The sequence below is a fragment of the Somniosus microcephalus genome, chromosome 6 (genome assembly GCF_052327205.1).
Source record: "Somniosus microcephalus isolate GS21.2 chromosome 6, FLI_Smic_1.0, whole genome shotgun sequence".
Classification (NCBI taxonomy): domain Eukaryota; kingdom Metazoa; phylum Chordata; class Chondrichthyes; order Squaliformes; family Somniosidae; genus Somniosus; species Somniosus microcephalus.
This window is the reverse complement of record NC_140992.1, coordinates 48,700,410-48,727,394: the sequence shown is the minus strand read 5'-3', so window position 1 is coordinate 48,727,394 and position 26,985 is coordinate 48,700,410. Positions and strand designations below refer to the sequence as shown.

Here is a 26,985-nt window from a genome sequence, read left to right as displayed (position 1 = left end):
TGAGAAGGAGGTGGTGAGCTACCTTCTTGGATACAACTGTGTGGCTTGCTAGGCCATTTCAGAGGGCAGTTAAGAGTCAACCACGTTGCTGATGTAGTCACATATAGGCAAGACCAGTAGGTTTCCTGTCAGGTGGTAGTTTTATGGTCTATGATAGTAGCTTTTTATTCCAATTTATTTAATTAACTCAACTTAAATTCCCTATGTTGCCAGTATGTGGGATTCGAACTCCTGTCCTGTGTATCTATTTAGTCCAGACTTCTAGGGTTACTTGTCCAGTAACATAACCACTATGCTACCGTACCCTACTTAAAATACTTAATTGTTCAGATCTGTGTAAAGAGACTCAATCAGATCCAATTTATTTTGTATCGTTACTGAAATAATTTGGACGTCTTCGATTTGGTGAGAGTAGAACTTTCATATTCCGGAGTAACAACAGAAAGTGCTGGAAACACAGCAGGTCAGGCAGCATTGAAGAGAGGAGAAACAGAGTTAACGTTTCGGGGCAAACCCTCCGTCACAACTCTGTTTCTCTTCACTTCGATGTTGCCTGACCTGCTGAGTGTTTCCAGCACTTTCTGTTGTTACTTCAGATTTCCAGCATCCGCAGCATTTTACTATTATATTTCATATTCCGGAAATGTCCTCACGGTGTCGCTCTGATTCTTCACCTTGAATACTATTTCCAAAAGCTGCACTTTTGTTGTAAATGAAAGGAAAGAACGTTTTTCCAAACGCATGAAGGCCCATGGCATACTTTGACCGTAGATAAAAGTCATAATAATCTATATAATACTCCGCAGTTGAAGAGGAAAAGTGACACAATACTAGACGAGAGGAAAACATGTTTGATTATAAATCATGATAAATATCAACAACGTCTTTGAACCTATATTTGTCTTGCTGAGAATAACAAGAGGATAAGACATCCAAAAACAACTTTGCGCAGAGGTGACTGACCTTCTAAAAATGGTAAGTTCTCTTTAATAGTTTGATTCCAAACATGGTCCCCTTTACGATTACTGTATGTGTGGAAAATCTTGGCTCGCTGTGCATAAATTTTAAGATTTGTCAAGTTGCAAGGCGCTACTGGTTACTTACTGAACAAAAGGTTACGCTAGTAAAGATCATGCTAAAAGTAAAATTGAAATGCTGAAGCAACGACTGATGCCAGATGAAATATGACATCCAATTGTGCTTGTTGGATACTTACTGACTTCTTTTTTTGCACCCACAGCTTGACTAATCGTTTCCAAACACGTTTGCAATTTATTTCACATATGATTACGATTTCATGCATCAGTTAAAATTATACTCGATATCCTGTTCATGTAGTTTGTTCAAATGTATGACTTTCCTTATAACATTGAAATCAATATGAACATAATGCAATTTCCAGTCACTACTCGCACGCCCAATTTTTATGCCCAATTATTATGAACCTACACAATGCATAAAACCTTTTATTATATTGTCTATAACTTCTGTACCATATTCTAACACGTCGAAACTAAAACAGTCATCGTTGTTCTGACTATTTTATAGATTTACAGTACAGAAGAGTACTGTTAAACTGCAATACTAATACCCAGTTGTTCTGATCTGAATTGCCTCCGGGTCAACGTGTATCTTCCACTTAGCCCTCTGCTGCTAAATTCAGTAATAGTTTTCCATTTTAAAACTGCGTCATTTAAATGTCACTAACTTGTAAAGGCCTTCATTGATTACTTACAATTTCCATACTATCTTTCTCATCGCCTTTCATTCCCAATTCTCTACATTTCAATTTTTTGTGGAAAATGCACAACGGGCCAGTCAGAATTTGAAAGAGAAAATAATAAAGACTAATATTTCCAGTGGGACACAATCCTGAGTTCTGCTGTAGGGTTCCAACCTGAAAGTTAACCTATTTTTCACTGAGATGCTAATTCAGGTATTTACGTTTTTCCACTTTTTTGTCTCGAAGTTAGCCTTGTTGTAACATGGAAGGAAAGATATCTTACTGCAACACCTATTCTAAAAGCGCTCACTTTCTAAGTTCTGAGTTTTGTATTTCCATAATTTGTTCCATTTTCCCAGTTTTTAAAACTGCGCATTCTTTGCCTATAAAGAATGGTTCTTTAAACTTCAACATCTAGTTTTAATATATGTTTAGTCAGCTTTTTCCGAATAAAAATACCCATTACTTTGGGGAGGGGAAGTGGGGGGGGGGGGGGTGGTGTCAATGTCATTGCGATAGGTCTAACAGAGTCAGATTGAACTTTGTCGTTTGTCAATTGAATATTCTAAAGCACCAACCATGCTCCAAGTCACTGACCAGTTGCTGATAAATGAGCTCCTGAGCCCATGCCTGAGTTTTGGCCGGTCTGAATGATCTCCGTCATTAGCCCTACTGGCGACAGGGTGTCAGTGTTTGGCTGCTGACCACTTCCACTTGCATGTCTTAGTCTCATCTGCATGAAAGCTGCATGCTCGCAGAACTAGAAATGAAATGGAAATTCAGCTGCGTTTGCATTTGAATAAATCATGACCAGAGAATACAGATTAAACTGCAAATGCTTTTGCCACACCTGATGTTGCCGGCTATCTCCCAGCTACAATAGATTTCTTGTCATAGTAACCAGTGCGCAATATGTGATTGGAAGAGCACCTCAGCAGACTGCTCGGCCTCCGAGGCGCGGCCATCCTCATTCTTTGCATCCGCCTTTTCATTTATCAGCAGCACGTCGCCGGTTTTCCAAAAAAATCCCCATTTATTTCTGTATATATAATAAATTCTGGACAGCTTTCCGTCGGCTGCGATTATCCGATAAGCCATGTCACTTACTGATGCTTTCAGCGCTGAAATGTTTGTGGCGTGATAGACCAAAATACATTTACCAGGATGAACGTGGCTCTACAAAATCTCAGCAATAACGTAAGTTCTAACCCGGCTTTGTTGACACAAACATGTATAGTGATAGACAATGTGAGCGGAGCAAGTCATATTCGTTGTGTGATCGTGCATATTGGAGAGCAATTCACTTAGTGAAAATAACACGAGAAATAAAGCGCCTTTCCCGCTTCTAAAGAAGCTTTTGCTTATTTGTTTGAAATAGAAACTGCAAGCCGTATGATTACACGGTTCCCATAAATACAGTTTGCAGTACCAGTTAATTACAAAAAGGTGTCAATAAGATTTAATGGAAAAGTACTGAACACGGGGGTCTGTTGTTTGTGCTTTGGGTATGAAGAGGGACCGTTATGTGTCTTGGTTTCATTTTGAAATGCTTTCAATTATCTTTTACAAAAATGATATGCGGCATTGTTGTCGATCTTTGTACAAACAGGAAGAATGTGTCCGTCGCACGGTTTATTTATTTACAGTTGTAAAGTGGGCCGTAGTTCATTTCGTCAGACCGCAGAGATAATTGTTTTATGTAAAACAGATCAATATTGAGCTGATGTAGAAATTAAAAAACTAAGGTTTAGTGGCAATTTTCCTTCACCCAAATCAATACAACTCCTAATCCAAACGTTCGAGATGAGAATAAGCACTTTCAAACAGACATCTTCATTCCATGAATCCCCGTCTGTGTACAAGCTACCCCGGTGAGATAGTATGGGGGTTATGCAATAAGCTCCGTGTAAACTGACGAGATCCATTCCAACAGAAACACCGGTCAGCTTAACATTACATTTATTTTGCCTTAACGTTGTGGAAGCTATCTGCTCCCCTCTTCCGCGACCAGATCATATATGTACTCCGGGATCAAAGTAAACTCGTATAATATGTGAAGGGTGGAACCAGAAATCACTTACATTAATAATCCGTGTAACAGGTTGCCGTTTCCATAGTTGCCAGTTTTTTGTACTTTTTTGTAAGCACAGAACCAAATCTGTAACATAAATATATTCTAACTTGATATGTATTATTATCAATATGTTTTGGTTAACTGTTTGTTTCAGGACTACAGAATAGTACTGGCTGGGTTATATAAATTATACAGGCTTTGGGACTTCTGTACTTTCCCTGCTAAATTTTGAATACATAACATGTTGCAAATCAATATTTCATTTATTACTCCTTTCCATACCTTAATTGATATGCACTTCAGTGAGGGTATCTTGAGTTAGTAAATAAACATCTACTTATTGCAAAAAATATTTATTTACCCTATAAACAATACAGCTAAGATACAGACTTGGAAACAATATACCAATAAAAGGTATGCGAGGTGGCTTATGATATTTTCTAGATTTTGGGATTGCATTAGTCCTGTACATTCCTGTGTTCCTATAGACCAGTGTTCTTAACAAGTACCACGTCACATGCTATCATGGCAATATATAAATGATAAACATTATACTATTTTATTGCCTTGGAAAAAAGATATTGATTAACGCAATATCATTGCCAAAAATGTTTGACGTTCAGCTGAAATTAGTGGGCAGAATTTATTTTGTATTTGTGCGAACTACATAACACAACTTCTCAAAGCAATCAGCAATACTGGGAATATCAGATTGAGGAGAATTTAGTACTGGATAAATTGTGGTTTTCCCTCTCACTATCATTAATAGCTTTTGAGAGTTGGTGCTATTCCTACCAATCCTCCTCCCCTCACAAAACATCTGTATATTACAATAATAGGTACTTTAGTAACATATTGTTTCAGAGTCTATGTGATGACATAATACAGATTCAAAATTATCAGAGGAGATGGTTATTTGATTAACCTTAATGCCAAAAATAATTATGGTGTTAAGCTGGAAAACACCAAGTGTCCTTTATGAATTAAATGGTTAAATGTACTTTACACACAGAAGAGAGGATGGAGCTCCATTCTGTAAATCTATAGGTCACTGGAGACACATATGAGGCAGGTCATAAGATCGCATCATTCCATGAAAAGAAACAGCCTGGAAGTAAGGTGTATGAATCCCGCAACAGTAGATGCAAAATAGATGTTTTTCATTATATATGTGTTAGTTTATGCTTTATTTTATTGACATGATAGTTCCGCATCAGAGACCATATGGACTATTAAATACCAGTACACGAAAAGAATGAACAAGCTGTTTAATTTATGTGTAATGAGGGATTTCCCCCAACATTATCGGCAATAGGGAATTTGTACTAAGAATACAATGATTGTACTAAGCAAAGAGAAATATATTTCTACGATATCTATGCTAATAAGGTTCTGTATACTTAATTAATTTCATATAGGCTGAGATTTAACCAGTCAGAGAAAAGTATATGTGAATACATTCCTTGTTTAAGAACTGAAATATATATGAAACAGCTTAATAAAGCATGTTTACACAAGAAAGATATGAAAATGAGGGATTTAGTGTTATTACTAGGAATCATATATGCTTAAAAGAACAACAAAAAGTGCATATGCAGAATAACACAACATATACAATATACTTCTAATACATAAAATGCACTTATAATACATAAAGTAAGCATACTACATAAATTGAAATTTCATCTCGGAATCTAAATGCATACTTTGCAGAGATATTTATTGGCAGAATGAAAATAACTCCATATGCCTGGGTGGCTTGTCAGTTATTTAATCTTTGATATATTCTCAAGGCCATCAAGGCTAGGCAGTGTACATTGCAGTCTAAACCCAGTTCTAATAAACTCATCAGAATCTCGTTGCATTAAATATTTTATCTACCCTATTTCTTGGCTTAGCAAGCAATGCCAAACGATCTATTACACCAGAAGAGAGGCATTTCCATTGCATTAAGATTGCTGTTTTCTTAGCTGCTGAACAATAAGAATGCAAATAAGCTATTGATTGTAATTCAGAACACTGTAGTTGATTCTCTTGGCATAATAGTGATTGTAACTAGAGCAGTGGTTTTGAAACTTTTTGTGTAGGGGGGCATCTGCAAATATTGATACACTTCTGGATACCTTCACCTTAATTTTCGAACGTCAACTACCCAAAGGAAAACAGTGCTATCTTTGCAGAAACATGTTTTGTTAGTACACAGCTATAGAAATAATATGACAGTAAGTCAACAAATTCAGAAAAATACAGGAATCTGATGGGGGGGGGCGGGGCGATTGAGTTTTGGGCTGGATAGAAATCTAATTACCTTATAGACCACTTGGGATACACTTACAGAATTTCTAGTGTCCAGAGACTCCAGTTTGAATGCCTCTGGATTACAAAGAGATTAACCCTAGAGTTTATTCTCTTATGCTCTGGGCCTCCATGGAAGAGATTTTCAGTGTGCATTTGTTTCTTACGATTAGCATAAATGCGCAATAGTAAATATTGGCCCAGATTTTGCTGGAGTGGGGCATCTTGCGGTATGCCCCAAATGTTAGACTTTTCCCAACCCCTCAGCTCGAAATGATTTTTGCCCTGTAGCTGGAAGTGCAAGCTGATAATGGCGCGACGAGAGCAACAGGGCATCTGGGACCTTGGTGTACAACGGGACCAACAGTTTATTTCCTTAAAAAATGAGATTTAAGGATTGAGAAAGTAACAGAGGAACAATGGAGAAGCATAAATTAGAGTCAAATCAGGTACAGAAAGAGAAATAAAGAGAGGGAATGAAATATTGGATTAAGGGAGAGAGTAAAAAGAGACAAAGGAAAAGTAAGAAAACATGAAATTAAAAAAAAATCTCTAACAACAATTTACTACCTGCAGGAATGAGACACCACAGTTTAAATTGCAGAGAGGTTGAGTGGCATTGCACAAACTTAATTTTCTCATTAAAAAGTAGCACCCCTAACTTTCCGCTGTGAGTTTAATTGGCAATTAATGCGCAAATGCAGCAATTTCATGTAAATCACGGGGAGGTTGAGGGTGAGCTGCCGTTTTCATGAGTCTAACGGCGGAGTGGCGCAAATCGTTCAGCAACTTGTGACAATTCACAGGGTAATGCTTCTTCGCCACGTTGGTGGATGCCCTTTGTCACCGCTAGACTCAACTATTCCAATACTCTCCTGGCCGGCCTCCCATCTTGCACCCTCCATACACTTCAGCTCATCCAAAACTCTACTACAGGTACTCACATCCTAACTTGCACCAAGTTCAGTTCACCCATCACCCCTGTGTTCGCTGACCGACATCGGCTCCCGATCCAGCAACGCCTCGATTTTAAAATGTTCACCGTCATTTTCAAATCCTTCCATGGCCTTGCCCCTTCCTATCTCTGTAACCTCCTCCAGCCTTATAACCCTCCGAGATCACTGCACCCCTCCAATTCTGGCCTCTTGCGCCTCCCCGATTTTCATCGTTCCACCCTTGGCAGCTGTGCCTTCAACTGCCTAGGCCCTAATCTCTGGAGTTCTCTCCCTAAAGCTCTCTACCGCTCTCACCTCCTTTAAGATGCTTCTTAAAACCTACTTCATTGATCAAGCATTCGGTCACCTGTCCTAATATCTCCTTATGCGGCTCGGTGCCAAATTTTGTTTGATAACACTCCAGTGAAGCACCTTGGAACATGTTACTATGTTAAAGGCATTGGCCTAGAAATTCAGTATAGCCACGTTTGGGGCGCTACAGTCGGGCGGTCGCTAAATTTTGCGCCCAGCGCAACTTAGCGCCACCTTCGCCGATATTCAGTTGCATCGCCCCAAGAGGTTGCTGCTGCGCTAAAGCAGACGATGCACGACTATCATTAGGCGCTAAGCCGGCGAACCGGGGCGCTAACACCGAGGGCGGGCGCAGCGCAGGTGTGGCGAGTTGCTCATTGAAGGCAGACAGTCAGGCGCCAGTCAGCACTTAAAGGGGGAGGGTGGAATTGTTTGGCTGCCACGCCCTGCACACTGCAGCCCTAAAGCAAGCCTGACCACTGCTGATTGAACTGTTCCACGCCCAGGAGAATGGAGAAGGCCAGGGAGAGAGCGCAGCGCTTCGGCGAGGGTGACCTGAGGCTGCTGGTTGGCGCAGTGGAGCGCAGGCGCCATGTCCTCTTCCCTGAGGGTGGCAGGAGGCCGCTGCCCGCCAATTATCGGAAAGCCTGGAGGGAGGTGGCAAACAGGGTCACCTCCAACAGCGTGGTTGGCAGGACTCCAGCCCAATGCCGGAAAAAATTCAACGACCTCACTCGGGTTGTCAGGGTGAGTACCCTTTCCAGTATCCTCCTCATCCCTGCATGTGCACCTCACTTTATGGCCAAAGGGACCTGAAAGCCCTAATGCCCAGCCCTGATCCAGCAGCTATGGGACTGTCATGAAAAGCACTTGCACATTCAGGACTTTAGACACTGTCAGGGCTATTCCACCATGGGAGGCAGTGCAGGCAAGATCAGGGCTTGACACTGTCAGGGCTATTCCACCATGGGAGGCAGTGCAGGCAAGATCAGGGCTTGACACTGTCAGGGCTATTCCACCATGGGAGGCAGTGCAGGCAAGATCAGGGCTTGACACTGTCAGGGCTATTCCACCATGGGAGGCAGTGCAGGCAAGATCAGGGCTTGACACTCAGGGCTATTCCACCATGGGAGGCAGTGCCGGCAAGATCAGGGCTTGACACTGTCAGGGCTATTCCACCATGGGAGGCAGTGCATGCAAGATCAGGGCTTCACACTGTCAGGGCTATTCCACCACGGGAGGCAGTGCAGGCAAGATCAGGGCTTCACACTGTACTTAGAGGCCGTCCTTTCTCTTGCAGGGCAAGCTGGTGCATAACCGAAGACAGCAGCGACAGACTGGGGGAGGCTGTCCTGACCTGAAACAGCTCAGTGACCTAGAGCAGCGAGTGGAGCGGATCATGGCAGGCCGGCTGATTGGCCCCGTCGCCACTGGAGATGCCGACCCTGTTCTGGGCACCAATGGTAAGGTCATCACCTTTTTTACCTCTCTCTTTCCACTTGCGCCTCACACCAGCATCCTTTGCCACTATCGAACCAATGCAGTGCATAGCAGCACTCATGCCTCCCTCGCTGCTGCCCTGTCCTCACTCTAAAGCAACTCTTGTGCCTCCCTGCTTTCAGATGGTGAATCGCCAGGTGAGGAGGCGGCCCCTCAAGCTGGCACTGTCTCGGAGTCAGAAATAGAGGAGGAGGAGGAAGAGGAAGCCGGCCCATCAGGGACACCCTCAGCCGAGGCAGCCCATGGCCATGATGGGGACACGTCTTCCCTGGAGGGGAGCAGGGGGAAAGGGTCGGAGGAGAGTGAAGCTCCGGGGCCCAGCAGGCTGCAGCAACGCGGGAGGGGTGGGGAAGCTCGGCGGCCTTCTCCCCGGAGGGTGAGTGCGGCCTCCAGTCCTGCTACGGTGAGCGCAGAGGAGGTGCGGCTCCTTGCGGAAATGGGTGCCCAGGCTGAGCGCAGGCACACTGAGCTCATGGCTGCAGTGGCAAGGATGCCTGACTCCATAGAGTCACTGGCAAGGAGTGTACAGGAATTCGGGGCAGCACAGGCCAGGAGTCTGCAAGAATTCAGTGCAGCACAGGCCAGGAGTCTGCAGGACTTCGCGGCAGCACAGGCTAGGAGTCTGCAGGACTTCGCTGCATCACAGGCGGCCTCCAGCCAAGTGCTCAGTCGTGCCGTGCATTCACTGGCTGGTGTCATGCAGACACAGACCAGGGCCACATGGGCACTAACTGCTGCCACCCTCGCTGGATTGGCCAGGCATCGCCGGGGCACTCGCCGCGCCGCAGCAGCCCAGCAGTCTGCTTCAGCAGATTGCTGCGCATGCTGCAGTGCTGGCCCGTGTGAGTGCCAGTGCATCAGCCGACCAGGGAGTGCATGTGCTCTGTCAGGTTGGCAGCATTCCTGCAGCCAACACTGTCACTCCTCCACTGCAGCTGCCACCACCCGTAGGACAGACTGCTGCCGCCCAAGCAGAGTTGGAGCAGTCAGCAGACGGCCCCTCCAGGCCCAGAGCTGGTCCAGGCCGACCCCCAAGGGCATCTGCCGTCTCACCATCTGACCCTCAGCAGCCTTCCCCCAGCCTTGCTGCAGCCACTGGGGTCCCATTGAGGAGGAGCTGCAGGGCGGATAGGGGCCAGTCACGGAAGCGAGACGGATCACCCTCGCAGGGGAAAGAGTAGAAGGTGTGTCCAAATGTGTTGTTTTATATATAAAGGCCGAGACTGGTGTCTTTGTTTTATATATGAAGGCCGAGACTGGTGTATTTGTTTTATATATGAAGGCCAAGACTGGTGTATGTGTTTTATATATGAAGGCCGAGACTGGTGTCTTTGGTTTTTTTTGGGGGGTTTCTCTGAATTAGTTTGTCATGCGGGAAGGGCACTGAGGTATCACATTAAAAACATTTCTTTAATCGCACTGTCCATGTTTGCTTTTGGAAGTATTTGTTGCCTTGATCGGCTGAGGGCTTGTGGAGCGGCTACATTCATCTTCTTTCATTGGCACAAGCCATTCCCTGAGAGGGGGCCTAGAACCGAGTTGCAATAAGCCACTGACGGACGGCCCTTGCACTTTCTGCCTCCCTCCCGTGCTGGTGCTCCTCCTCCTCCTCCTTCTCCTCCTCTGGTGGTCCTCCAATGTCTGCTGGCAGTGGCTGAGTCCTGCGGATAGTCAGGTTGTGCAGCATGCAGCACACGACAACGAAATGGGAGACTCGCTCAGGCGAGTACTGTAGGGCTCCCCCGGAACGATCCAGACAGCGGAACCGTTGCTTCAGCACGCCGATTGTGTGCTCAATGATGTTCCTGGTTGCTTGATGGCTGTCATTGTATCGCTCTTCAGCAGGGGTGCTGGGCACACGGAGTGGGGTCATCAGCCAGGTGCACAAAGGATAGCCTTTGTCCCCGATAAGCCATCCTCGTGGGTGAGGCTGGGCCTCGAAAATGTCTGCCACAGAAGTCTGGCGCAGGATGAAGACATTGTGGCTGCTGCCTGGAAAGCGGGCATTGACAGCTAGTATGAACTGCCTGTGGCCACACACCAACTGCACGTTGAGCGAATGGTAGCCCTTCCAGCCCTTCCAGTTGCGGTAATCCTCGGCATTCTCTAGACGTGCCCGCAAAGCCACATGCGTGCAGTCAATGGCGCCCTGAACCATGGGGAAGCCCGCTAATGCTGCAAATCCCATTGCACGCTCTTGCTGCTTGTCCACGGTTATGGGGAAGGAGATGAACTGACGTCTCCTTCTGAAAAGGGCATTGGTCACCTGGCGGATGCAGCAATGTACCGCGAACTGGGAGATGTTGGAAATGTCCCCACCAGTAGCGAATTGGAAGGAGCCGGTGGCATAGAAGTTGAGAGCCACCGTCACCTTCACTGCCACTGACAGAGACGTCCTGCTCCTGAGCTGTGGCTGCAGATCTCTGCGAAGCAGGTGGCAGATCTCAGTGACCACCTCCCTTCTGAATCGCAGCCTCCAAACATACTGCTCCTCAAACATGTTCAGATATGAGAACTGCTGGCGGTATACCCTGGGTGGGTAAGGCCTCCTGTGCTGACGCCTGTTGGCCCTTCTCTGTCTGGCCATGACTGGCACTCTCTCACGGCGTCTCTGAGCCCTTTGAATGCAATGCAGTAAGCCAACGTCTCCACCCATTGCAGCCCCCATTAGATATATCGAATCAATGCTATGGCACTGAAAGTTAAATACAAGTGCAAAGCTCTGGCCTGAAGCCACAAGTACCTGTGTGAGTGTTTAGCCAAACCAGAAAGCTCTCTACCTTTGTCTCTCTCCAAATATCCGTCTCTCACAAAGAAGGAGTGGAGCAAAATGGCTGCCATTTATACTGCAGGAGGAGTCCCCTTTAATTTGCGCCCCCCGCCCCCTGCAGCGACTGGGAACCGTTCCCCTCTACCAGTCGCGGGGGGCACCAGGCGCACAATAGGCCGGCGCCACTGAATTTCCGGTTCGGGGCGCACAAAGGGCGTTGCACCATGAAATGGCGTCAGGATCTGCGCGCGCAGCTGAGCGCGTGCAAAGGCTTTGCGCTGCCGCTAAATCTTAACTGAATTTCGCGAGAGGCGCAGATCGCGTCGCGCCCGGGCACTAGCCGCTTAGCACCCCACTTCTCCTCCTCCTAAGGCGCTAGCGGCTGGTGCAAGCAACTGAATTTCTAGGCATTATATCAAACTAGGCACTAGGTGGTGTTGTTGTTCTAGTCTCAATTTCATGTCCAAAATATAAATTATTCTGATTCAGTAACATGCGATTGTCTTTTCAATTTGGTCGTCACCTCCATTAGACTGCATCTGGAGTACAGCATTCAGTTCTGGGTACTGCACCTCAAGGTGGAGGAGATGCAGCACAGATTCACCAAAACGATACCGGGGCTAAAGGGTTAAATTATATGGGCAGGTTGCATAGACTAGGCTTGTATTCCCTTGAGTATAGAAGATTAAGAGGCCAGAATTGGAAGAGTGCATAGATCCCGAAAGGTTATAGGGCTGAAGGAGGTTACAGAGATAGGGAGGAGTGAGGCCATGGAGGGATTTGAAAACAAGAATGAGAAGTTTAAAATCCAGGCTTTGCCGGACAGGCAGCCAGTGTAGGTCAGCGAGCAAAGAGGTGATGGGTGAACGGGACTTGGTGCGAGTTAGGATACGGGCAGCAGAGTTTTGGGTGAGCTTAAGTTTATATAGGTTGGAAGGTGGGAGGGTGGCCAGGAGAGAATTGGAATAGTCATGTCTAGAGGTAACAAAGGCATGGATGAGGGTTTCAGCTGAGGCAGGGGTGGAGTCCACTTCAAACAGTGGAAGATTGAATACGTGCATGGACTGTGATATCTCAAATCAAAATTCCATGAGCCCTACAGGAACGTAGGGAGCGAATTAACGGCCTTAAAGAGGGTGGGGGAGAAAAAGTGGAATAAAATAAACAAAGATTTAAAACATTATAGGGAAGCCATGAAATATCAAAGAAACAATGATTTGGTTTGATTGCATGATCTCCAAGCTTCTTCAACCACTCCATGAGTCACCGCAGTTGGTTAAGTATGAAATAGAGTGTATATTAAATAATATTCCCAGAAATAAGTGTTTTTTAAAAAATATTCGTTCATGGGATCTGGGCGTCGCTGGCAAGGCCAGCATGTATTGCCCATCCCAGTTGCCCTTGAGAAGGTGGTAGTGAGATGTTTAGACTGATCAGATGTTTAATTGTACCAGCCTTTTGGAGGCAGTTTGCAAAGTCACTGATGTGCATGAGTATTTTCTTGTGTTCATGAATAAAGTTCCATATTTGTGTTCCATCAGATGCACTAGAAATGCATAAATTATCTTGTAATTCTGTGGTGCATGCAGCAGTCCTGCTTTTCCAGTGCATGTGTAACACAAAGCCATTAATGAAACAATGTCATTTACATCTTCATTGAGGAGGCATTCTCATTCAACTCCACTGCATCCAGCCTGAGGTTATAATCAAAAGATAACATTGATGAGGCACAGAGTATGTTGAATCCTCTGGCAAAGACAAACTGACATCAGCTAATGATGACATGCCACCTAGGGAACAGAGTTCACATGTGCTGCTGAGCAATGAGGAGACCCTTCACTTGTAACCAAACCTTTCTGGCACTTCTCTGGTATGCACCATAAAAAATTGATGGATGGCTCTGTACTTTTAGCCATGATGCTGTAACACCTTGGCAGGACTTCCAGTACCTGATATAATGCTTGTGTAAGGCAAGTAGTTTTCTTCTCATAGCAGGACCCATAAAATCCTCATCTCTGTCCTGCTCAACAGAGCTAGGAGAGGACCTGACCCTATACGAGCTGTTTTCTGGGCTGTCCCTACCGCTAGTACTTGCTGCTGCTCACTACTGCTGGGTGCTTCACCACATGCAGACCCTCTAAGGATAAGGGGTAAGCCATTTAGGACAGAGATGAGGAGGAATTTCTTCACCCAGAGAGTGGTGAACCTGTGGAATTCTCTACCACAGAAGGCAGTTGAGGCCAATTCATTAAATATATTCAAGAAGGAGTTAGATATATTTCTTAAGGCTAAAGGGATCAAGGGATATGGGGAGAAAGCAGGGACAGGGTACTGAATTTGAATGATCAGCCATGATCTCATTATATGGCGGAACAGGCTCGAGGCGCCGAATGGCCTACTCCTGCTCCTATCTTCTATATTTCTATGTTTCTAACTTACTCTCTAACCCAGCCGGGGTGCCAATCTTTGTGCTGGTGCTTGGGAGTGATGCAGCATAATACTGTGCTTCTGCAGAAGGATTCTCCTCCTCCGATGTCTGTTCTTCTGCAGGGCCTTGCTGCTGAGAAGGATATAAAGGAAAGAGAAAAAGGACAACAGTTAGCCTGGCACTGACAGGCTGCACAGTTGCAGATGACAGGCTTCACAATGCAGTTTCATGTTGCCAAGCAGGTTGAATGTGCATTTTTCTGAGTTACTTGAAGGGTACAGGTAATAGTTAGAACCTGTTCCGATAAGCCCCTATCCTCAAAATCTCTAATGCAGACAGCTCTCAAGGGGGCCACTGATCTTGAGAGCTTGCTGATCCAGCTCGGAGAGGATCATGGTGCTGGGTGTTCCTCTCCCAGTCTTACTCCTCTCCCTTGTGTTGTGCAAATTTCTCTCCTGCAGAAAGAGAGAGTGGAGTTAGTGAGTAGCTACTGAAAAGATGAGTGCATGTGTGAGGCTTCTGCTTGTTGTGCATATACTGAGAGGGAGAAGCAAGATGCAAGTATGATTGGACGGTGTTGAATGGAAAGCAAGTGGCTGGAATGTGAAGTGAGGAAGGAGTCATCAGAGGATTTCTATGATTGGCATTAACTGTGATGTGAGAATAGAGAACAGGTTGCTGTGAGTGTTTGGACTGAGAATAAGAGGTGATATAGTGGTGAAGGATGTGATATAGGGTAGGGAATTGTTTGGAGTGCTGTGGGAGGGGGGAGAATGGACTGTTGCCAGTTGTTATTGAGAGAGAGGAGAAATTAAGAGCTGTACTCACCTTCGCTGCTCTTGTCAGGACATTGAAATGTTTCCTGCTTTATCCTGGTGATATCCTGGGAGTGATGCTCCTGGAAAGTTTCTTCTTTCCATGGATCGGAAAGAGAAGTTCCCTCCTTCTTCACCTCTTCCACCAGGATGCTTGGAAGGCTTCAGAGAACCTAGGGGCTTGTAAGGCCGTGAAGGGATTTTAACACGAGTCAAGGGAACACTATCAGCTCCAAGTTCCACTCCAAGTTACAAACCATCCTGACTTGGACATCTATTACTATTCCTTCCTAATCGCTGGATCAGAATTCTGAAATTCCCTACCTAACACCATTGTGCGAGCACCATCACCACAAGGACTGCATCAGTTCAAGGAGAATGCCCACCACCACCTTCTCAGGGCAACTAGGGCGGGCAATAAATGCAGCCTTGCCAGCATTGCACATATCCTGAGAACAAATATAAATATATAAATGATAAAGGGGCTAAACGATTCAATCTGGCCACGTCTCATCAAATGTTTTCTCAATCTGCTGTTACAGAGATTGAAGGAGCGTGTGTGAAAAACACAAATTTCCAGTGCAGATCACAAGGTGATACCATTGTTACACTACTGTATAGTTAAATATTGGGCAGTACGGACACACCTTTTAAAAAATTTGTTCCTGGGATGTGGGCCTTGCTGGCAAGACCAGCATTTATTGCCCATCCCTAATTACCCTTGAGAAGGTGGTGGTGACCCGCCTTCTTGAACCGCTGTGGTGTGTGCGGAGAAGGTACTCCCACAGTGCTGTTAGGGAGGGAGTTCCAGGATTTTGACCCAGCGACGATGAAGGAACGCGATATATTTCCAAGTCAGGATGGTGTGTGACTTGGAGGGGAACTTGGAGGTGATGGTGCTCCCATGCGCCTGCTGCCCTTGTCCTTCTAGGTGGTAATGGTCGTGGGTTTGGGATGTGCTGTCGAAGAAGATTTGGTGAGTTGCTGCAGTGCATCTTGCAGATGGTACAAACTGCAGCCACGGTGCACCAGTGGTGGAGGGAATGAATGTTTAAGGTGGTGAATGGGGTGCCAATCTAGCGGGCTGCTTTGTCCTGGATGGTGTCGAGCTTCTTCAGTGTTGAGCTTCAGTGTTGCTGGAGTTGTACTTATCCAGGCAAAGGGAGAGTATTCCATCACACTCCTGACTTGTGCCTTGTAGATGGTGGAAAGGCTCTGGGGAGTCAGGAGGTGAGACACTCGCCATAGAATACCTAGCCTCTGACCTATAAACATAAAAAGCTCAGACCACTTATGCGAGTGAGGCGAGACCCTAAACTTGTAACGGGGGTTTTACTCATTGGGGGAGAAATTCAGTTGGTAGCGCCAGCTGCTAGCACCTTAAGAGAGTGATAAGTGGGGCGCGAAGCGGCTAGCGCCCGGGCGCGGCGCGACCTGTGCCTCTCGCGAAATTGAGCGGACATTTAGCGGCGGCGCAAAACTGCAACGCCCGCTCAGCTGCGCGCGCAGATCCTGACATAATTTCATGGTGCAACGCCCTTGGTGCGCCCCGAACCGGAACTTCAGTGGAGCCCCCCTTCTTTCCGCCTGGCGCTCCCAGCGACTGGTTGAGTGGAACGGTTCCCAATCGCTGTGGGGCTGGGGGGGACTATTTAAAGGGGGCTCTTCCTGGCTTCTTAGTGGTAGCCATGTTTGGACGACTCCTGTGTGAGAGAGAGAGAGATTTGCAGAGAGACAAAGGGAGAGGGCTTTCTGCATTGACTCAGCGCTCGCACAGGTACTCCTGGCTTCAGCCCAGAACTTTGCAGGTGGATTGATTTTTCAGTGCCATAGCCTTGAGTGGCCACATATTATGGGGGCTGCAATGGGTGGAAACGTTGGGTTTCTCCATTGCATTGAGAGGGCTCAGAGACGCCGAGAGAGAGTGCCAATCATGGCCAGACGGAGGAGGGCCAACAGGCGTCAGCACAGGAGGCCTTACCCTCCCAGGGTATACCGCCAGCAGTTCTCCTACCTCAACGTGTCTGAGGAGCAGTGTATTCGGAGGCTTCGATTCAGAAGGGAGGTGGTAACTGAGCTCTGCCACCTGCTTCAGACAGATCTGCAGCCTCAGCTGAGGAGCAGGACGTCTCTGTCAGTGGCAGTGAAGGTGACAGTGGCTCTCAACTTCTATGCCACCGGCTCCTTCCAAGCTGCTACTGGGGACATTGACAATGTCTCCCAGTTTGCGGTGCATTGCTGCATCCGCAAGTCACGAATGCCCTCTTCAAAAGGAGACGTCAGTACATTTCCTTCCCCATGACCCTGGACAAGCAGCAAGAACGCGCAATGGGATTTGCAAGAATATCGGGCTTCCCCATGGTCCAGGGTGCCATTGACTGCACGCATGTGGCTTTGCGGGTGACTCTAGAGAATGCCGAGGATTACCACAACCGGAAGGTGTTCCATTCGTTGAACGTGCAGTTGGTGTGTGACCACAGACAGCTGATACTAGCTGTCAATGCCCGCTTTCCAGGCAGCAGCCACGACGCCTTCATCCTGCGCCAGACTTCTGCGGCAGATCTTTTCGAAGCCCCGGCTCACCCAGGAGGTTGGCTTCTCGGGGACAAGGGCTATCCTTTGTGCACCTGGCTGATGACTCGCTCTGTGCGCCCAGCACCCCTGCTGAAGAAAGATACAATGACAGCCATCAAGCGACCAGGAACATCATTGAGCACACAATCGGTGTGCTAAAGCAACGGTTCCGCTGTCTGGACCATTCCGGGGGAGCCCTTCAGTACTCGCCTGAGCGAGTCTCCCATTTCGTTGTAGTGTGCTGCATGCTACACAAACTGGCTATCCTCAGGACTCAGCCACTGCCAGCAGACATTGGAGGACCACCAGAGGAGGAGGAGGAGGAGGAGGAGCACCAAGACGGGAGGGAGGCACAAAGTGCAAGGGCCGTCCGTCAGCGGCTTATTGCAAGTCGGTTCTAGGCCCCCTCTGAGTGAATGGCTTGTGCCATTGAAAGAACAAGAATGGAACCGGGCCGCAAACCCTGAGCCAGTCAAGGCAACAAATAGTTCAAAGAGCAAACATGCACAATCTGAATAAAGACAATTATTTATTTAACAAACTCTGTGCCCTTCCTGCATGACAAACAAATACAGAGAAACCCCCAAAAAAACAGTCAGACACATAACTGGCTCTCACAACCTGGAGACAATGAACAAAAGACTTAACCAAAAATGACCATGATCCTCGGCCTTCACTAAAAAAAAATCACAGCATTTTGCCACACCTCCTACTTGTTGGTCTGCGAGGGTGATCTGCCTCGCTTGCGAGATTGGTCCCTTCCCACCCTGCAGCTCCTCCGCAATGGGACCCCAGTGGCTGCAGCAAGGCTGGGGGAAGGCTGCTGAGTGTCAGATAGTGAGTCAGCAGATGCTCTTGGGGGACGGCCTGGACCAGCTCTGGGCCTGGAGGGCCCGGCTGCTGACTGCTCCAACTCTGCATGGGCAGCAGCAGTCTGTCCTATGGGTGGTGGCAGCTGCAGTGGAGGAGTGACAGTGTTGGCAGCAGGAATGCTGCCAACCTGACAGAGCACAGGCACTCCCTGGTCGGACGAGACACTGGCACTCGCACGGGGCAGCACTGAAGCATGCGCAGCAATCTGCTGAAGCACAGACTGCTGGCCTGCTGCGGCGCGGCGAGGGCCCCGACGAATCCTGCCCGATCCAGCGAGGGTGGCAACAGTTAGTGCTCGTGTGGCCCTGATCTGTGTCTGCATCAGACCAGCTAGTGACTGCATGGCACAACTAAGCACTTGCGTGGAAGCCGCCTGTGCTACACCGAAGTCCTGCAGACTCCTTGCCTGCGCTGCACCGAAGTCCTGCAGACTCCTTGCCTGTGCTGCGCCGAATTCCTGTACACTCCTTGCCAGTGACTCTATGGAGTCAGGCATCCTTGCCACAGCAGCCATGAGCTCAGTGCGCCTGGGCGCCCATTTCAGCGAGGAGCCGCACCTCTTCTGCGCTCACTGTAGCAGGACTGGAGACCACACTCTCCCTCCGGGAAGAAGGCCGCCGCGCTTCCCTACCCCCCCGCCCCCCGCATTGCTGCAGCCCGCTGGGCCCCGGAGCTTCACCCTCCTCAGACCCTTCCCCCCTGCTCCCCTCCAGGGAAGTCGTGTCCCCATTATGGCCATGGGCTGCCTCGGCTGAGGGTGGCACTGATGGTCCGGCTTCCTCTTCCTCCTCCTCGCCTTCCGAATCACTCACAGTGGCAGCTTGAGGGCCCGCCTCCTCAGCTGGCGAATCAGCATCTGAAAGCAGGGAGGTACAAGAGTTGCTTTAGCGTGAGGACAGGGCGGCAGCGAGGGAGGCATGAGTGCTGCAATGCACTGCATTAGTTCGATAGTGGCAAAGGATGCTGGTGTGAGGCACAAGTGGAAGGAGAGAGGTCAAAAAGGTGATGACCTTACCATTGCTGTCCAGAACGGGGTCGGCATCTCCAGTGGCGACGGGGCCAATCATCCGGCCTGCCATAATCCGTTCCACTCGCTGCTCGAGATCGCTGAGGTCTTTAAGTTCAGGACGGCCTCCCCGGTCCGTTGCTGCTGCCTCCTATTGTGCGCCAGCTTGCCCTGCAAGAGAAAGGACGGGCTCTCAGTACAGTGTGAAGCCCTGATCTTGCCTGCACTGCCTCCCATGGTGGAATAGCCCGTACAGTGTGAAGCCTTGATATTGGCTGCACTGCCTCCCATGGTGGAATAGCCCTTACAGTGTGAAGCCCTGATCTTGGCTGCACTGCCTCCCATGGTCGAATAGCCCTTACAGTGTGTAAAGTGCTGAATGTGCATGTGAGTTTCATGAGAGGCCCATAGGTGTTGGATGAGGGCTGGGCATTGGGGCTCTCAGGATCCTTTGGCCATAAAGTGAGGTGCACATGCAGGGATGAAGAGGATACTGGAAAGGGTACTCACCCTGACAACCCGAGTGAGGTCATTGAACTTCTTCCTGCATTGCGTCGGGGTCCTAGGTACCATGCTGCTGGAGGTCACTCTGTGTGCCACCTCCCTCCAAGCTTTTCGATATTCGTTGGGCAGCGGCCTCCTGCCACTGTCCGTAAAGGGGATAGGTCGCCTGCGCTCCACTGCGCCAACTAGAACTGAACCGCTGCGCTCGCTCCCTGGCCCTCTCCATGGTCGTAGGCGTTACAATGTCGCAGCAGGTCTGTCCAGGCCGAGAATCAGGGCTCCAATGTGCAAGGCGTGGCTGCAAGCCAAATCGACACTCCACTTTAAGAGGTGACCGGCGCCAGCATGCCTGCCTGCAATCGCTAACTGGCCGCACCTGCGCTGCGCCCGCCCTTGGTGGTAGCACCTCGCCTCTCCGGCTGAGCGCCTTAGGATAGTCGCGCAGCGCCTGATTTAGCGCACCAACAACCTCTTGGGGTGAAGCAACTCAATTTCGCTGAATGTGGCAATAATTTGCGCCGGGCGCTAAATTTAGCGCACGCTCGACTATAGCGCCCCAAACGTGGCGATACTGAATTTCTAGGCCATTGTATCTACTGCAATCACATGGAGTTTATGATAGTGAGATGGTGACTTAAAATGCCCACAAGAGAACTACTCACTTTCTATGATCACAAACATTCTGTAATTTTAGCAAAAAGAGTAATTTTGCAAGCAACTAGTCAAAGGGCTAGCCCAGACAGGAGGGTTCAACACATTTATATTGAGATTTTTTAAACACAGCTCAAATCTCACCAGAGATAATTTGATGATGCCAAAAAGATCCACAGGGAGATAAAACAAATATTGCCTGCTGTACCCAGCACGTCATGGCTGTCAGTTGAGAAAAGATTGCACATTGTTTGAGCACTGGTGAGGCTCTGGGATTTGCTAATGAGCTGTACCTGCAGGAGGAAGAAAGAGAAGATATGCAGCTATAATGATGTTTACTCTGCTATCTTTGTTAAAACTCAATATATTTTCTGGGCTAGAGGTGACTGAAACTTTCTTGAATTTGTTAATTGAATGAATCTTCCTCTCCATTTAGCACTGTCCCTACCTAAGTGCTGCTGTGGAAATATATCTACTTGTAGCATACTATAGGCAGAATCTTCTGTTCTTGAGAAAATCCCTGCCTACAGTATGGAGTGGCTGGGTCCCTTCCTTTAGCTGCAGGACTTTCATAGGAGCAGCACTGAGAGAAGAGAGACCTGCTGACATGCTGACTGGTTCCCCAAAATACTATCATCGGGAAACAGATCAAATAGTTCTAATTAAGTCTTGAAAGCTCTGAACTATGGTGATATTCGAGTGTCTTGCAAGGAATCTATTTAAGAGTCATAGCTGCCACTCTGGAAGGAACAATTGGCCTGAGAACCCCCTCCCTCCCCCAAAATGCCTCGTTACCGCGGACACCTAAACTGCTGCACTCTTCAGGCTGTTCTGCAAGGTACTGCAGATGTCTTGCATAATGTTGCAGATGCAACTTGTGGACTCCTCCAACGTATGCACCATCGCCACCACGTGCATGGAAATCAGCTCCACTGCTAGGACATTAGATTGATGACCCCCTGATTGTTTGTCCTTAAAACTGGACCTCTGAGATTCGAGTATCCATGCTCCTTAGCTGAGAGCAGTTAATTTTCCCCCGCCCTCTTTGGAGAGCCATGGCTGGGTCCTCCTGCTCACTGGTGCTCTGTGTGTCACCATGCGATATGCCTTTTTTCTTGCTTTTTTTAAATCTCCCTGAATGGGTGTATCTGGACTGGTGCTTGATAGCATGAGCTGCCTTTATGCAGTCAGTGAGGGTCGGGCTGGAGTTATTGTAGAGGCTGCTCTTCAGACCAATCATGTTACAGAAATCAAAGCTGCAAGGATGGCAATCCTTTAAACATTTTCCCTGTCCTAACTTATTTTGGATAATTAAAATCTCCTACTATTATAACATGCAATAGTATGTGCTAAACATGCAGTATTTCATCTGTTGTTTATAGAAGTGGTTATACGTGCTACAAACATTTCATGCCAAGCAGGTGTAGCAAATGGCCCCGGGAAAGATCAACGTGCTTTGTATTTATTTATTGCATGAAACATACATCTGTGTAGGAAAAATGTCAATATGTCCAATACATATAAATGTACTGAATAAAAACAAATTACACAGGCTCAACAGGCCAAATGGCCTCCTTCTGTACTGTAACCATTCTCTGATTCTTAATAGCTGTGACATTCAATTGAGCGACTATTGAAAAAACACCATTGTCTATTAGCTAACAGACTATTGATTGGTCAGTCTATTCAGTCCGGTCACGATTCTGTAACAATCTGCTGACAGAATATACTAATAAATGGTTATCTCCTTGCTAAGACAATGGAAAGGAAAATTGGGTGGCGTGTAGAGCGGGGGCGCGATTTGCTACCGCCTGTTTTGTGCACCTACCAAAGTTGAATTTCATCTGCCTGACTCCATGGCCGTGATTTCCCCTACCTCGGCGGGTCCATGGCGGGCGATGTTGGTGGCGGGTCCCGACCCCGCTGCTGGCTCCAGCCCGCTGTGTAGAATGATTTTACGTTGATTGGGCTTGTTAAGCCCGCCCAGCACGTTTGCCGGCCCATTGAAGGAAGTGGGTTTGATGACGTCATTTGATGACGCGTCATCAGCCGGTTTCCTTAAAGGGACTATGTGCAAATTGATTTTGACAGTTGTGCTGTCAGTGTTCCACAGCATTGAGGTGCCGCAAACACTGTCAAGCACTGCACAAAGGCAAAGGGCTGCACCCAGGCGCTCCCATGATTCCCTCCATATGCCTATGGAGGGAGTCACAGCACGCAGGGAGATTCTCTTCCCTTCCAATGGGCGGAAGAGACATAAGAAACAGGAGTCGGCCAATCAGCCCCTTGAGCCGGCGCCGCCATTCAATAAGATCATGGCTGATCCAATCTTGGCCTCAACACCACTTTCCCGCTCTCTCCCCATGCCCCTTGACTCCCTTGTAGTTCAAATATCTGCCAATCTCCGCCTTGAATATATTCAGTGACTCCGCCTCCACAGCTCTCCGGGGTAGAGAATTCCAAAGATGCACGACCCTCTGAGAGAAGAAATTCCTCCTCATCTCCGTCTTAAATGGGCGATCCCTTATTCTTAAACTATGCCCCCTAGTTCTAGATACCCCCACTAGGGGAAACATCCTCTCAGCAGCCACCCTGTCAATCCCCCTCAGAATCTTATATGTTTCAATAAGATCACCTCTCATTCTTCTAAACTCCAATGAGTATAGGCCCAACCTGCTCAACCTTTCATCATAAGTCAACCCCTTCATCCCAGGAATCAACCTAGTGAACCTTCTCTGTACTGCCTCCAATGCAAGTATATCCTTCCTTAAATATGGAGACCACAACTGTACGCAGTAGTCCAGGTGCGGTCTCACCAGCGCCCTGTAAAGTTGCATCAAAACTTCCCTACTTTTATACTCCATACCCCTTGCAATAAAGGCCAACATTCCATTAGCCTTCCTAATTACTTGCTGTACCTGCATGCTAAGTTTTTGTGTTTCATGTACTCGGACCCCCACATCCCTTTGTACCGCAGCATTTTGTAGTCTCACTCCATTTAAATAATAATATGCTTTTTCATTCTTCCTTCCAAAGTGGATAACCTCACATTTTCCCACATTATACTCCATCTGCCAAATTTTTGCCCACTCACTTAGCCTATCTATATCCCTTTGCAGACTGTTTGGGCTCGATTTTGTCATTGGGAGCGGGCTGGGGGGCGTGTCAGGTGGTCGTCGTGTCAGGATCCCAACTCCGATGTGAAGTGGGACAAAAGTGCGATTTTTGCCCTAATTGGGCACTTGATTTCCAGCGTGTGGGATCCCCTGGCCCAATGAGCCTTTTCATACAGAAAGTCGCCTCCGATGATGTCATCAATGCTGCTGGCTTTAAGGCCTGCAAGCAGCCTTGCTTCTTTCTCATCCTTTAAACTTTATGCCCATTGTTCTGAGCGCTTTTTTCAGCAATTATGTCCACCAGTAGACCAAAGTGTGCTCCAAGATTCAATGAGGCCCCCCTCCAAGCTCTGGTGGAGGGAGCAAGAGCAAATAAGGAGGTGCTCTTCCCTTCCTCAGGGAGGAAAAAGCCTCCCTAGCAGACTAAAGCTGTGTGGCTGCAAGTGGCCTAAGAGGTAAACGCAATTTCTATGTGCAGCAGAACCTGGCTGCAGTGCAGGAAGAGGTTTCATGACCTTCTCCGCACAGGAAACGTGAGTATGACATTCCCATCAGCCTCAATCTGATCCCCATCGCCTCTCATCACCAGCACTCTGCCAACCTCTTCCTCCACATCCTACTTGACCCTTACATTCCTGCACCCTTACCCATTCCCTCTCTCTCTATGGTCACATTCACTTAACTATTCGACCATGCAGCCCTGACACTCCCTATCACTGTGATGCAATGACAACAACTTACAACACACAGGGAGGGCCCTTTGTCTCCTTCTAAGCATCTATGCTATGGATTCTTTACACTCATTCCTTCATTCTCACTCAAACTCCACTTGTCTCCCTCATTGCAGGAAAAGAGAGCCCACAATAAGAGGGAAAGAGCGACGACAGGAGGAGGGCCACCCTCAGTAGCCCAGCTCACCACTTCGGAGGAGGCGACCCTGGAGAGCGCCAGAGTGGAGGACGATTCGCAAGTGGGGGACGGACAGACGGGTTCATTACAGCAAGCTGGTGACAGAATAGTTTTGCACCTCATTGACATTGCATGAGTGACTGATAATGATTCTGATGCTCTAACAGATTGACTTATGATCATCTGCACAATTCAATGTGCATGCAAACTTTACCTCACATCTCTAACACTTTCCTTTACTCCCCCACAGGACCATCGAGAGCCTCCGTCCCCACTGTCCACGAGGAACAACCTGAGCCTCAAGACTCCTCAGGACGCTGCAACCTCTGAGGGCGTAGCGTCAGCAGACCTCAGCGCATCCAGCACCAGCGCAGACACTCACACCTCGGTGGGGCCTTCGCGAGATAGAGTAGTGTTGTCACCTGGTGTATCACAGATCACAAGTGAGCATCAGCAGATGGTGGAGACAGGGACAGCAGTGGAGAGTCCTCGTCGGAGGGCGCAGGACTCTGCCAGCTTGGCTCAGCTGCATGTCGACCCTGTGCTTCCGGGTCCATCCAGAAGGAGAGCGGTGCTGGAACTCCAGGAACAGGTGCAGAAATCTCTGACAGGTTTTGTCTCCAGGGTCGCTGCGAGTATGGAGCGAATGGAGGAGTCCATCGCTAACATGAGCAGAGCCTTTGTGGAGGCATTGGCGCATGAACGCATCACCACAGAAAGGATGGCAACCTCCGTGGAAAGGATGGCTACCTCCGTGGTAAGGCTGGCTACCGTAGAGGAGAGGATGGCTACGGTAGAGGAGAGGATGGCTACGGCCATGGAGGAGCTTAGTTGGCTGGGAATTGAAAACATGGTCATTGTTCAGAATAGACCGACATCTCTTGAGGAGCGATGGTCAGCTATTGAGCATACAAACCAAACCTTCATGGAAGTCCTCTGGAGTAGGACTTCCAGTGCAGAATCAGGTCCTCATGGCCCCCCTGAAGTGCAGCAAGGTGCTGTCAAGCCACTTGCTAGCTCTGAAGTGGGGCTGACCCATGAGAGGGATGTTGGTGGCAGACAACAAGGAAGTGGGGGCTCCTCGCCAAGCGCTCACACGACCATGCCACTGCAAAGCCCTCGGTCAGAGCCTCACCAGAGTCCTCACCTAACTGAGATGGGCGTCTCAGCCCCTGCACAGCCGCAGGAGCAGCAGACTGTTGCCGAGCCCTCACAGGTTCACAACCCCAGAGGACATAGAAACAAAGAAACATAGAAGATAGGAGCAGGAGTAGGCCATTCGGCCCCTCGAGCCTGCTCCGCCATTCAATGCGATCATGGCTGATCATCCAAATTCAGTACCCGGTCCCTGCTTTCTCCCCATACCCCTTGATCCCTTTAGCCTTGAGAAATATACCCAACTCCTTTTAGAATATATTTAATGAATTGGCCTCTACTGCCTTCTGTGGTAGAGAATTCCACAGGTTCACCACTCTCTGGGTGAAGAAATTCCTCCTCATTTCTGTCCTAAATGGCCTACCCCTTATCCTTAGACTGTGACCCCTGGTTCTGGACTCCCCGACAATCGGGAACATTCTTCCTGCATCTAGTCTGTCCAGTCCTGTCAGAATTTTATAAGTTTCAATGAGATCCCCTCTCATTCTTCTAAACTCCAGCGAGTACAAGCCCAATCGACCCAATCTCTCCTCAGGACGGCCGGCAAAGGTGTCGAGACAGGAGCAGCTAGAAAGTGAGCAAGGGGCCTCCACATCTGCTGAAGCCACAGGGGAAGCACCACGTAGGAGCACGCGTATGAGGAAGATAAAGCACAAGTATAGTCACTTGGGTATTCTGTTGTATTGATTTTTGACAAGCCATTCTTGAATTGTTATGATAAACAGATTTGATGGCAAACTGTTGAAGTTGTGGCCTGTGTCATTTCGCAAATGGGACTTCCACATTGAGGGCTTAGGGCGACTTGCAATTGTCAGTATGGTGGTCAGAGCGATAGGGATCTGCAGTTTCTTGTCCATTGTCGATGCTCTGGTAAGAAGGTGCGAAGCAAAAGTGTTTGATTGTGCAGGCTAAGCAAATCTGGCCAACATGAGTGCGTCCCTTGCATCCCGGGCAGCAATGTGGTTGCGTGCTCGCGCCTTCTGGCCTGTGCAGCTTCAGGTGGGTGAGCAGCAGGTTGGCGCTCCTGTTGTTGCTCCTGCTGTTGGTGGTGCTGTTGTTCAGGGTTCTGCTGCTGCCGCGGCTGGTCTTCATCCGAATGTGATGTCCAGGAGGAAAGGAAATAAATGGTTCCCATGCTTCTGGTATATACCTCAGTTGAGGAAGCGCTCAGTCAAGGTGGGGAGAGGGGTTTCCCAGGAGGTCACACTGGAGATGGGTGTCAGGCTCCAAACTTCCACAACAATGAGTAGGCCTGCTAAAAGTTCCCCCAGACCTGAGACAACAAAGTTCTGCCACCTGCAAATGATCATTGGTGAAAACTCCTTTTTAATGGTGGAGCTGCAGC

General features: G+C 48.1%; 1 protein-coding gene across 1 annotated transcript in view; it reads left to right on the top strand.

The window, feature by feature from the left end:
* Window positions 1–2,465: 2,465 nt before the first annotated feature.
* ece2b (endothelin converting enzyme 2b) overlaps window positions 2,466–26,985 on the top strand; it is a 280,796-nt gene continuing 256,276 nt past the window's right edge. The window contains exon 1 of the mRNA XM_085990179.1: window positions 2,466–2,920. The gene's annotated coding sequence lies outside the window, so the exon portion shown is untranslated. The remainder of the gene's footprint in view (window positions 2,921–26,985) is intronic.